The sequence below is a fragment of the Triticum aestivum genome, chromosome 4D (assembly GCF_018294505.1).
Source record: "Triticum aestivum cultivar Chinese Spring chromosome 4D, IWGSC CS RefSeq v2.1, whole genome shotgun sequence".
Lineage (NCBI taxonomy): Eukaryota > Viridiplantae > Streptophyta > Magnoliopsida > Poales > Poaceae > Triticum > Triticum aestivum.
Genome location: NC_057805.1, coordinates 222,396,071 through 222,409,949, shown reverse-complemented (window position 1 = coordinate 222,409,949; position 13,879 = coordinate 222,396,071). Strand labels below are relative to the sequence as shown.

The 13,879-nt window shown below is 43.5% G+C and overlaps 1 long non-coding RNA gene across 1 annotated transcript; it reads left to right on the top strand.

Moving 5' to 3' along the window:
- The first annotated feature begins 594 nt into the window (after positions 1–594).
- Positions 595–1,944, top strand: LOC123099869 (uncharacterized). Its single transcript, XR_006448271.1, has 2 exons — positions 595–1,131; positions 1,670–1,944. It is a non-coding gene; the product is annotated as an uncharacterized lncRNA (long non-coding RNA).
- Positions 1,945–13,879: the final 11,935 nt, after the last annotated feature.

Below are 13,879 nucleotides of genomic sequence, written 5' to 3'. Positions count from 1 at the left end.
CCTTTTTTGGCGTGAACTGATAACCTTATGGTGCTAACTAGGATGCATGCTTTGCTGCCACTTTTACAGAGGTTGTTCATGTTATCTTAGATGCCCCCGAGATGTACCGTTGTGCTTTCATGAAAGAAAATGCAGATGGAACGAGGGTGGGAGGTGGTGACGCATCAGCACCGGAGACGCAGATCCGCGGCGGAGCAGGATAGGTGACGAGGACGACCTGTGACTCCTCATGGCAAATAAATTTCTCACATCCCCTCCCTGGCTCCCTTCCTCTGCTTCGCTGCTGTAGTAACCCCACCATCCGGCTCGTGGAGAAGTCTCAGTTGAGGAGAGGGTGGCGCTGCCGCATCCATTCTCCTCAGACGTTGTGTTTCCCTTTCCCCTTCCTCAATCTGCCTTTTCCCAGTTGTTCTCGCTTCTTTGAGCATGGGCTGATGTGTAGGCTTGATCTATTATTTTGCAGGTCCTGCTCGCTGTTGGTTGTAACATCATCGTCTACCAGACAGGTTTGTCTGATTCGATATTCAAATATTTTTGCCCGTCCATGCATCTTTGGTTATATCTGCTAGGTAGTTGTTTTCTTTGAATGGCTACATGTACTTCTATAGCTTGTTAATTCCTTCTCGGCTTGTTTTATTTTATATGCGTGTGTATGGACAAACTAATGTGTCTTTGTGTTGGTCGTTCCTTCCTTGCCGATATGGCAATTATTTTAGATGCTGGCCAGTTAAGGTTTGTTGCAAATAATAGTGGATGTTGGGCAGCCTCCACACCGCAAGAGATGGAGATGGTTGACATCGGAACCGGTGGTTGAGGTCGAGTACGCCTCGTTGTCGTCGCCGTCTACATCCGTTACGGTGCGGCTGCAGTGGCTTTTCCTCTTCCTATTGCTTTTATTCTCTCCTGTTATCCCTTGGTGTTCATAATCTCAGGACGACACTTGATTTCAGTGTGAGGAACTTGCTGTTTCTGGCACCAGATTCAGCAGGAGGATATCTATGAGGCCTTTCATTCTTGTGGGATTCCCACACATCTTGCAAGTTCAAGGGGGTGAGCTCAGCTGAATGCGCGGCGACGTACTGTACCTTTGCAAGCCGAGTATCTTGCTCTAATTTGTTGACAGGGTAAGAGGTACATTCACCAATCCATACGCACTTCTGCACTTTTTCGCTATTTCTTGGTCACATGGCTGATTTATTTTTCAAGATCTATGTGGAAGATCATCATTATGTTGAGTTTTAGTGAGAAAAGTCATTGTCGTTCTAACTTTGGTTTTTGATTTAATGTACTGCTTCCATCATTTCTCCATGAGGTGGAAAAAGGATGGGTAGAACATCTAAGGCCAATAATCATATATGTTTTATGACGCAAGGTGTTATTTCGGCTACAATAACGATCTGATTACAAATCCATGTGTAACGTCACTGTTTTCTGCTACATTTTTTATTCAGGTCCAGTAGCCAGTGGTTCTTTCAGCACTTCTGAAATAGTATTCTTTTATATATAAAAAAACTTAACTGGAATTTAAGAAAGTTGACACTGCATCTCTGGTTCGTTCAATGAAATTTTCTGCTCTCCAATTTAACTTTCTGTGGCTGGTTGTGATAGTGAAGGTTGATATTTTGATTTCTGATGGAATATACATCTTGGTTTTCCTCTATCTATGTAGAGGGCTCAAGAAAGAGACAAGAACTTGTGCTTCAAGCAGCGAATATAGCCAGCCTAGATGATTCAAAACAAGAACAAGTGTCGGGAAGTTACAGATGAGGAAGTGCAGCTGGTACGGCCTCTCCGTTTTTGCCCCAAATCAACCACGGAAAAAACTGCTGGACAATCAACTTCTTGCCAATTTATAGTTGACTTCCTGCTATGATTCTCTTCCTAAAAGAAATTGCAATCATCTTGAAACAAGTAATATATCTAGCTACAAATGCTTATTCTAGACTGATTATGTTGCTTCCAATTGCGGACAGTGTGTTATAGTTGACACTTTAGTCTACATATCTGCTAAATATTTACATGTCTGCACGGCCAGAAAAATCAGAGAGTCTACTTAAACTTTAGTGATGGGTAGTTATTCTACTTCTTTGGCTATATGTTCAGCAAGGATCGCACATCTGAAACAAGTAACTGGCTTGCTTTTGCTACATGCTCCCTGTATATAACTCACTTTTCTATTTCTTGAGGACAACACCATATAGAGATTTTAGAGGTTGGTCCCGATTTCAGATACAAAGCGCCTGATTGTTCTTTGTAAATTTATTCTGCTCCTTACATGAGGGTCTGTGCTACTTCCAAACTTGAATGCAGATTTACTGTACAATGTAAATTAAATCGTTCGTTTCTACTGCATGTTAAAGGAGCTGGCCAATGTTGGCATGAAGCTATAAAAGCTAGCTGGCTATGGAGAATTTTGGTACTGGTGATGAATTGCCACCTTTTCCTTGCTTGCCATCATGCCATGATTCGAAATTTAGTTGCCAGAGACTACCAAAAAGGATTGCGTGCGCTGCCATCATACATTTACACCTCTAAACTTAGTTTGTTGACTAAATTGTGTAGGTCCCTTTTGCCGAAGAATGTTCTAGACTAGATAGCCAGCTTGCTGTTGTTGTTTGGAACTTTTCAGTCGGGCTCTTTTGTTAAAGCGAAAACCATATATATGTAATGTGTGCGGTGGTTTGTAGGACTTCACAGATGTTGTACTAAAATTCAGTTTCAATGGAGTTCAGTTCAGTGATGTTCTAGACTAGATACCATTCAAAAAAGGTCACACGTGGATGTAGGATCATAGAAGAGTCAGGGGAAGAGGGAGGTACCTTCGTAGATTGCCCAGGGGTATTGGCGATGTATGCGGCAGGGCCAGATGCTCTGAATCAACAGGGCACCCCTCTGGCTGCCTTGCTCATTCACACTTCTTTTTTGTTTGGGGAGGGGTGGGTTGCAATCTGGACCGGGTGGGACGCTGGAAACTGTGAGCAAAAATTCAATCCAACCTGAGCTCCAAATGAAATTAGATGTTTTTTTTAAAACTACTGTATGAAGCGAAAACAAGTATGCACACAAGTCGACCAGACAATGGACAAAAAAACGGCCTGAACCGAAGTTAAAAACAGACTTCTGTTGATTAGACACTCCCATAATATATGCCAGGAATGTGTTTTCATAGTTAATTTTGTGGATATTTGATTAAGCATAATTGTATCCTGATATTTGGCTTGGTCCTCCATTATATCAATAATATAACCGAGTTTCAGAGAAGATGCTTGATCTGGTGTATAGGCTCCTATGTGCATGTCAGGGACAGAAGTTGCTAAAGAAAGCTCCGACATTATAATCTTAGATGATGACTTCGCATCTGTTGTGAAGGTTAGTGTCTTCTACGTTTTTTTGGAACAGATCTTTGTTAAGAAGGATAGTCGTTCTCAGCAATCATGATGGGAGTTTTTTTTATCGGATGTACACGGTCATTGGAATGAACCAAGTTATTAATGTTCCTGAAATGCGATACTAGAATCTTTATATGTCAACACTCTTTGATGCGTATCTTGATGATTTTTCCTCTGCTTTACATATATTTGTGTTGTTAACTCACTTTCTTGATTGGCACATAATCAGCTTAGAAAAAGTTATTTTAGTTGAGTACGACATTTGAGCTGAGTAAGTGAACTTGTATCACTTGCCACAAGAGATTATTGTCAGTTACCTGATCACCTATTATGTTGCCCCATTGTCTATATGCAGGGCAAATCTTCACTGAATCTTGGAGAGTGATGGAAGATAATGGGCCCAAGCTTTCACGAACGCCAAGGATCCAATTTCAAGCTTTGGCCTCTTCCACAAATTCGCCGTTGAATCAGGAGGTCAGCTTTTCCTTCATAATTTTGCAATTTACTTCACGGAATCACAGTAAAGGTGGACAAGTAGAATACCAGTTGAAAATTTCATTTCTTCTTAATGATTATTGTAAACTTAGCCGCCTAGGTGATCGTTGCATAGGTCTACTGGAAATTGGTCCTAGAGGAGCTCTCCATGAAGTTTCTACAAGAACCAAAATCAATCCTACAAGCATCAGATATATCAAAGGAGGAAGCATGGTTCCCAAGTGCATACCTTAATATTAATGAATGTTGTCTACAACCATGGCCTTCCCAAAACAGGACAACACAATTATTCTCTGGAGGGACAAGGGATCTGATGATTATCCAGTGAACTGTATGTCTCTGAAGGAGCTTTGCACTCAACTGATGTATGCATGTTTAATCAAACTAAGAGTAGGAGATATGCATAACCAGTCTTTGGGGTTAATCTTTTTGTGAAAAGAATTTCATGAACATGGAAAAATGGCCAACTTTGCTTTGTACAAAAAAGGTAGACATGATAATCTATTTATCTCTCACTGAACTACTCTGAATTTTGTGGTACCTGGTGAAGTTTAAAAAATGGTTATTCCTTGCTACCTTTAATGATAAATGATATTGAATGTGTGACTAAATAGTTCTGCTCAAGCACTCCTTGGACTCTTTTCAGATGGTATTGTCAAAGCTTTGGCTGAGAGATTATATTAGTAGTGGTTCCAAAACATTAACCGTTCAGTCAAAGACACTGGTTGTGATCAGAACATCAATCAAGAGTGTGGAATGTTTGAGCTGAGAAATACTAGCATGCTGCCAATGATTAGTGGTTAGAGGTTTTTCATCTATCATGTTTAACCAAGGTAACCATATCAGGTAGATTGCATCGCACCTAAAACGTTTCTTGAAGATTCATGATACTTTGGCTGCACTTCACTACATGTCTCTCGCTGCGAAAGAAAGGCATATATCCATATGATACCGAATCAGATTCAGGCTGTTGTGAAGGTTCCGATGATGACATGGGCGATGGCTACACTAACTATGTGTGATTGCCAGAGCCAGTAAATTAATGTTAAGACACTTTGTTATGCTCTAGCCCAGTATATTGTGAACACTATGTATTCTGCCCGCTCTAAAAACTTCATGCATCACTTGTGTTAGTTAGTTGCTTAGATAACTTTCCCTATCCACTGTAATATGTGCATTTGCCATATATTGAACCTACCATCAATGGCATGTTCTGTACTAGCATTTCCCTGTATGCTTGTTGATCGTCATATATTTTCTTCAACACTTATATGCCCTCTTTCAGTACAGTTATATTGTGCGTTCTACTTATGTAAGAGCACACTTCTATTCTTCTTGTTTGTTTGAATGCCCTTTATTTTTCCTGTGTTTTCCTTCTCCACGATGAGGTCAATTTCGATACCGATGACATATACAACAATGACTCTACCTGATTTTAGGGTGTGTTTGCTTTGTGTCACCAAGTGGAACGGCACGGTTGGTTCCATCCCAAGGACCCGTTCCGGTGTTTGGATTGTGGAAGGACCAGAACTCAGCGCTTCCAAGGAACAGCATATTCCCTGTTTATGCCGAACCTAGGCGTTCCTCCAAATCGGTCGGACCACGCGGAACGCCTCGCTCGCGTCTCTTGTCCTCATCTCTCACCCACCTCGCGGCCCGCGGCCCAGCCACCCACGACCTCTGCCCTCTCTCCCTCGATGGCCATGGCGGCGGCCGTCGGCCGGAGCACCTTCCCTTCCTCCACTGCACCCCATCATCGACGGCGTCCTCTTGTGCGCGGTCGCGGCGGATGCGCGGCCGAGGTCTGGCTCATCGAAGACGCAGCCTGCATCACACCCGCTATGTCGCTGACCTCTGCCCCTCATCGGAAGTGCAGCCTCGCCGGCGTCTCCTGTCCCTCCTATCTACCCCTCGACCAGGGATCTGGCGGAAGGAGTTCGGGGTGAGGTGCGTCTGTGTGTACGTGAGGAGGCGCATGTGTGTGTGTGTGGCGTGGTGCGATTAGAAGGCCAACCTAGCTCGCAACCATGGCTGCCGAGCTCGAGCTTGAGCGGCTGGACGGCCTCGGTGCAAGAGCAATGTGCAATTCACCCCGTCGGCCAGATGATTGAAAAAGAACTGAAGGAGCAAGGCTGCGTTTGGGTGGCTGCTATTGATCCAGAAATTTTGTATTTGGGTCGCTGCTATCGATCTTGTGGACTGGAGGAGCAAGGCTGGACGAGCAAGCTGCATTTTTTGCTTGTAGCACACAGATCAGATGCAGACTTTGGTATTTGGGTGGCCTTTGTTTGAGTGAAATCCAATCAGATTAGCTGCAATTTGTTTTTGACAGAGTGTTCTTGAATCTTGATGCTCACACTGCTGCACAATTCAATATTTATCTGCCTTTTTAATGACCGGAATCCACTCCAATTCATGATGAGATAAATAAACTCATCCCATTCCATCTCTCAAACTAAACATCAAAATGTAACCATTCCATTCCTTCAAATTGCCACTACCAAACACAGTGACGGAACCGACCCATTCTAGTGAAATGGAACTGTGACATTCCGTTACACTTCGTCCCCGAACCAAACACATCCTTAGTTACCATAAGCTGGGTGACCAAAGCTATTTATATGGCACATCTCTGCCTAGGTACCTTCACTTATATCATGAACTGGTCTCATGCCTTTATTTTGTAATATGAACCTACCATCAATGTAATATATAGTGCCATGTATGAACATCATACCTAAACATCTACTCCCTCCGTTCCATTCCTAAATACAAGACTTTTTTGAGATTTCAAAGCAGACTACATACGGTGCATCAAAGATTTGCTTCTTTCGATAATTAATATTAGTTATCCATTTGCAGTATAATTAATCTCTCTAATCAGTAACATTGTTATTGCAAATGATCCCAGTATTTTTTTATTTACTTTTGCATATTGCTGCTTAGATTAATATTCCACCCAAAGAATAATATTTTTCTATCTCTAATTTCTACTTTGCAGCAATGGATAGTTGTGCTTTAGTTCCTCTAGCTTTTTTTTGAAGATGTAGTTCCTCTAGCCTTTTGTAGAAACTAGGTACCTCCTGTACTTAGGTATATATAAGTCTTTTGTAGAAACTATTGTTAATATCTCAAAAATAAGAATGTTACCTTTTCCTTTACTTGTGTACTTGGAACCAAATCGTTCGTTACCAGTTGTACCGGGACACTATTTTATAGAAGATACAGCTTACTGTGCATTGAAACAATAGCCGCGGAGTTTGGTCTTTGTATTATCTCTATATATTTCATTTGGATTTGTCCTGATTTAAGTAGAGAAGCCTCCATTAATACTGAACGGTTTTGTGTTCATTCTGTTGTTGTCTCCAGACATTTGTATTTTTGATAATCATTCTGAAACCAGGGTTCAAAGCGCTGAGAAAATATGGTTCTATTTCTCAATCTTGTGCTAATGCTTCAAGGGGAGATGTACAAAAAGAATCATAACTGTTGACGCATATCTACTAGCAGACTAAAAGGATTGGTTGCTACTCCATTCAATGACTATGTGATTAGCAAAGTGGCTCGCATCTTTCACTGGACATTTTGTTTAGTAGTGTGTTTGCATAGGAACACTGGAATGCCCAGTAAGGTACTGAGGTGTTATGTAACTATCTAAACTCTTCTGCAGTCGTTGCTTCTTTGTTGTTTTTCTTTAGATCTGAACCATACCCTATCATAGATAAGGTATGTTGGAGATTGTCTTGACGATACAACTTTACAATCATAGGACATTCTACAGGAAATAAATAAGTATTATTGGGGATTGGACGATGGTATGGAACGCATTTGTGCTTTGGGAAATGACAGTCCACCAAACAAACCCACCATTAAGTTCTGCTTAGATGATAGTCATCTTCAATGTACACTCTTTCAATACATGGCTTGCTCTCGGCCTTTGCACCATCCATCTATGCTAATATAGCCCGTCTTTTAAAGCCAATGTATGCTATTACCAAGTGATCTGATTATTTTCTTTTAAGCATCAAGCTTTCATGTAATGGAATATAAGTATCTTTAAGTTGATTCTAAATCAATCTCATACACATGCTTTGAATGCTTGGCTCGCTCTCGCTTTTTGCGCCATGGTCAAACGTGCAGCGATGACTCTGTCTAATGTTTATCACTTCAATATGTGCCCGAAAAATATTAATGTACACTCTTTCAATACATGGCTTGCTCTCGGCCTTTGCGCCATTGGCACAACTGGTCATCTAGTCATGCTCAAAGGATGCACACACAAAATGCAATGAAAATGACAAAACAGCAAGCTATAACGGTCTCAGCAAGTTAACATCATATAGCACTCTTGCAACGATGATTATGGCATCAAGACGGACTCAAACAAGCATGACCCAATGTAACAAAATGTAGAGCATCTCAGGATGAACATTATTATATACAATAAGCACAAAATGGAGCACCGAGCAGAAAGTTACATCGCTCACAAAAATGTATCATGAAGAAGTTTTCCAGGGACTTGGCCATAATCTGATTGAGCGCAAGATAGCTAAAACGTGCACCGGGCGGGGAAACGGGAGGCTCACCATGGGCCAAGCCCAGGATGGAGGAGGGAGTTGGCCCGGCTCGGGCGCAACGCGGCCCAGAGGGAGCGACGCGCTCCAGGCTCTCGTCCTCCTCGCGAGGAAGTCGAGCGGGGCGCTGGCGCCGGCGGTCAACGGCGACATGGGACGGCGGAGGAGCCGGGACGGGGCTGCGGTCGCCGGATCCGGTGGATCTAGACTCGGGCGGCCCGCCGGCGAGGTGGATCCGAGGCGGAGGCGACTCAGCGCGGCGGCGGGGCGACGCGGCGCAACTGGTGACGAGGTGGCACAGGGAGCGGGCAACGGTGGGGCTCCGGCGTCCGTTGACGTGCGGCGACGGGCAAGACGAGGAGGCGGCGGGGGTTGGCTGGCGCGAGCGTTGGGGCTGAGGTGGCATGCTGGGATTGGCCCAAGGGGCGTGGCGGCGGCGCCAAGGCGGATGGTGGCTGGGGCGGCGCGCATTCCGAGGAGGGGGCGGCGGCTGCAGGTTAGGTAAGGGTTCCAAAATAGACAAGAGGGGGTCTATTTATAGCAGGGGGCTATGATTAGGGTTTGGAGGGGGGGCTTTAGCTCGTTTCGGAGCCGTTCGATCTCGATCGGACGGTCCGGAGCGGAGGGGTTAGGTAGGTGGGCTGGTGGTGTTAGGGGGGCTGGGCTGCAAAGAGAGAGGGGTTTCGGGCTACGCGGTTAACCGTTAGGGCATCAAACGACCTCCAAATGGAATGAAAATTGACAGGCGGTCTACCTACTCTAAAAAACACCGCATGCCAAGTTTCATCCCATTCCGTGAACATCTTCATGCCACTCACGAAACAAGGCCGGAGAGGTGCAACGGGCGAGTGCGAGAGTGTCGGATCGCGAAACGGACAACGGGGAAAAAGATCGGATGCAAGTTTTAAAAACATGAGGATGCAATGCAGATGATGACATGGCAAAATGCAACACGCAAGCACATGACATGGCAAAGACGACGAATAAACGGAAGACATGTGGTGCATCGAATTCGGGGCGTTACAACTCTCCTCCACTAACAAGAGATCTCATCCCGAGATCTTAGGACCGAGATGGAAGGGAAAAGGGATGAGGTGAAATAAGAACAAAAGAGAGAGGATGAACAAAGTTGAGAGCACTCGGTAGAAAAGAGGAACGACGAGTATGACGAGAATCAAAAGCTCAATGAACACGATGAACTCTGAAACCACTCCGGTTAGAACAAGATAAGAATGGAATAAGTCTGAAAGAATTTAGGCAGAACTCTGGCTGAACAAGGAAAGAATAGAACATGAACTTGAGAAGATGGAATAATACTTGACGAGAGGAACAACACAATGCCTCCGGAAGAATTGAAAGAGTGGAGTGAAGGATCGGAGAAGAAATGACATCTTCTACCACGAATGAAATTGAAAGAAACCTTAGAAGGAAGGATTGAATGGAATTGTTGAGAAAATCAACAACGAAAAGAATAGGCTTGTTGTGGACTTATGGATAACATCTCAAAAATTATGAGGTGATAACCGACCACAAACGGAAATGATAGAATAGCCGAGAAAGCCGAAGAAATGCAAAACTCCACTTCAAAAGAATACGGAGAATTAACTGCACCTCGAGACGCAAGAGGAAAAGATACTTGAGCTCCACCAAAAGAATCTTGATGAACACTTGAAGAATGAATTAAATCCTTACGAACCACCATAAGAACTCCGGTAACAAAAAGGATGACGAGATAAAATAGAAGGATGAAAGGGATAAGATTAAAGCCTTGCGATGATTCCGATGGAGGTTCCGACGAGATGGTCGAGGAAGCTTTGAACTCCGAGAAAGAAAAGATGAAAACACTTTGAACCGAGAATGTGATAAGATGAACAAACTCTGGAAAGAAGAGATTAATCCACTTGAAGAAAGAAGAATAAGGATTATGTTATGCTCATCCTCCACCAATTAAATTGATGCGAAGCAATGGATTTGCATAGTACTTATTCACGTTGGAAAAATATAAAAGGAGGGGATATAGCGCGAACACAGGGAGTCTTCATAAACCACAGGTAGGATTTGGAAGGAACGAATTAACGATATGAATACTAATGAAAAGGAATCTTGAATGAACCACCATTAGAAATGAAAACGAACGAAGAAAAGAGAATGAATCGCCGGTAAGAATTAGAGCAAGCACGAAGATATTTGAGGGATTTTAGAGACAAGAGAATGAAGAGATCGCGAACTGATTGAAGAATACTTGAGCGAAGCACCGGAAGAATATGGAGACAAACAAAGAGGCAAAAATTTAGAATAATCAGAGAACGAAGCTGAAAACTTAGAACAAAGAAATCATCTAAAAAGATGACCTTCGGATGATCGAGAGAGAAAGCAACTCTCGAAATGCGTTGGGTGATTGAAAAGAATTTGCACGATTGAAAACAATTTGAGAGGATGGCATCGAGCTAGCAGCGAATCTCCGGGAGAACGGACAAGATTTAAGAGAAACTCTTCTTCGAACGACGAGAAACACCTTGAAGAATTAGAGAGGTGCTCCGAGACAATGAATACTACAAATGTTGATCCAAAGTTGAAAAGAATTTGAAAGCGATCTCAGAGAAGGCATATGACTTATGGATTCCATACTTACGTCATACTTCGAAAGGAAATCGAGAATAAGTCCGAAATAATTAGAAGAGGCAGGTAAGATCCTGGGAAAAGACCTGCGGGTTAGGGCCCACTGAAAAGCAAACACCGTTGGAAGGATTGTTTGAATGAGAAATGATGCTCCGGAACGATTGAAAGATTTGAATGAGGTGACAACCTCGAAATAATTGAATGCAAACACTATTCTTCTGAGATGTCTTCATCACTCCGGAACGATTAAATGGCGAGAGGCGAACGAGCAAGGGGAAACATTTGAGCTGAGGGAAAAATATGATCAGCACCGAATACTTGAATTGGAACCTCCAGAAGGAAAATGAGAAAAAACATGATTAACTAGACGAGAATTCACCGGTTGAGACGATTGAGGAAAGGCTGAAGATACTCCGCACGAATGAAATTGTTGCTCAAATAGAGGCTCAAACTCCGGGAATAAAAAGGGTGGGAGGGCAGGAAAAAACAAGGACAACTTCGGACAGGGAAACAACGTCGATTGAAAAGAACCGAGGATTGATCTTGCAAAAGATGACAACGATCGAAACCACTCGAAGAGAGGTGCGCCGGATTAAAAAGAGGATGGACAAGGCACGACAACTAACTGCCTGATCCTAAAGAAAAATTTGAATGGAAAAGGAGTAGTTCAAAAAACCTACGTCAAGATTCCTTACCAGAGCGACGAAGGGGCAGAGGAGTAAAAAGAATTCCTACTCTCCGATATAACTAGACTCCGAAAAAGTTTTCTTCTAGACTCGACATCGGCCAAACTATATGATTAGTCAATGGGGATCCTATGGTCGGTCGAGGGTTTGATACCAACTTGTCACGCTCAGTATGCGATACTATCCTAAAGAGACTCGAAGGTCCCACCAAGGATAGGACCGCATATTGACACGCTTTTGCAAGGTGGATATCATTACATCAACATTACATAATATATGGGGATACATACAAAAGGCACAAACGCCCCAAGAATACATCAACATCATACAAGAGATCAAGATCCGACTACGAATGAAACACAAATAGAAGATCAAACAACATCCACCCTGCTAGCCCAGGTTGCCGACTAGGAACCTATCCCTCGAACGAAGAAGAAGCGGAACAAGAACTCCAAAACTATAAACATCGCTCTCGCATCATGATCATCGCATAACCTGCACCTGCAACTGTTGTTGTACTAATCTGTGAGCCACGAGGACTCAGCAATCCCATTACCATGGGTATCAAGACTAGCAATGCTTAAAGGGTAAGGAAGGGGTAAAGTGGTGAGGTCGCAGCAGCGGCTAAGCAAAGTATGGTGGCTAACTTATGAAACAAGAGCGAGAAGAGGAGCTAAGCAAACGGTCGCCAACTAGTAATGACCAAGAAGTGATCCTGAACTCCTACTTACATCAAACATAACACAAACCGTGTTCTCCTCTCGAGCAACCCCGAAAAGAGACAATCACGGTTACACACGCGGTTGGTGTATTTTAGTTAAGTTTACTTCAAGTTTACTACAACCGGATATTAACAAATTCCCATCTGCCACATAACCGCGGGCACGGCTCTCGAAAGTTTATACCCTGCAGGGGTGTCCCAACTGAGCCCATTATAAGCTCATGATCCGCAGAGACAATCCTCCATCGCGGGACACCCGATCAGACTCAGAATCCCGGTGCACAAGACATTTCGACAATGGTAAAACAAAACCAGCAAGACCTCCCGGCGTGCTGACACCCTGATAGTAGCCGCGCGTATCTCGTCTCAGGCCACGACCGGATGAACACTACGCACGGCAACCGAAGACCCCGGAAGAAGGGGTGGCACTGCAAGTGGCTCTAGGTTGGACCAACACTCCGAAGAGCACTGGCCCGGGGGGCTAAATAAAGATGACCCTCGGGAAGGCGACTCCCTAGGGAAAAGAAATAGGTGATAGGCAAATGTAAAACCAATGTTGGGCTTGCTGGAAGAGTTTTATTCAAAGCGAACTGTCAAGAGGGTCCCATACCCATCACCGTGTTAGGGACGCAAAATCAAGGAACATAACACCGGTATGATGGAAACTAGGGCGGCAAGAGTGGAACAAAACACCAGGCATAAGGCCGAGCTTTCCACCCTTTACCAAGTATATAGATGCATTAATTAAATAAGAGATATTGTGATATCCCAACAAAGTTCATGATATCCATGTCCGAACATGGAACAACCTGCAACTGCACCTGCAACTAGCAATGCTATAAGAGAGGTTGAGAAAAGCGGTAACATAGCCAAACAATGGTTTGCTAGGAAGGGTGAATAAGGTTAGAGGCTAACATGGCGATTTGGGAGGCTTGATAAGCAAGTGGTAGGTAACGCGGCATAGCGATAGCATCGAGGGAACTAGCATAGCAATGATAGTAATGAGATCCAAGGTGACGGTCATCTTGCCTGAAATCCCGCTAGGAAGAAGCACGAGTCCATGAAGAAGATGAATCCACGAAGATGAACCAAGCGTAGATGAACGAATCCTCACGATCGCAATGAAACGGGAGCTTACGAGAAGAAGCACAACCGGAAAGAAGCAAACAACAAGGTAAACACTCAACACATAAACATGGCATGATGCTCAACGAAGTATGATGCATGACAAGTCTATATGATGCTACTCATGGCAAGAGATGATGCATACAAGAGCAACACATCAAAACAAGTTTAAATGAGGCCGGAAACAACATATAACAATTCCGGTAAGACCTCATATGCAAACTTCAAAATTGGTCCAGATATGATTAGAAACACAATGTTGAAGTTTTT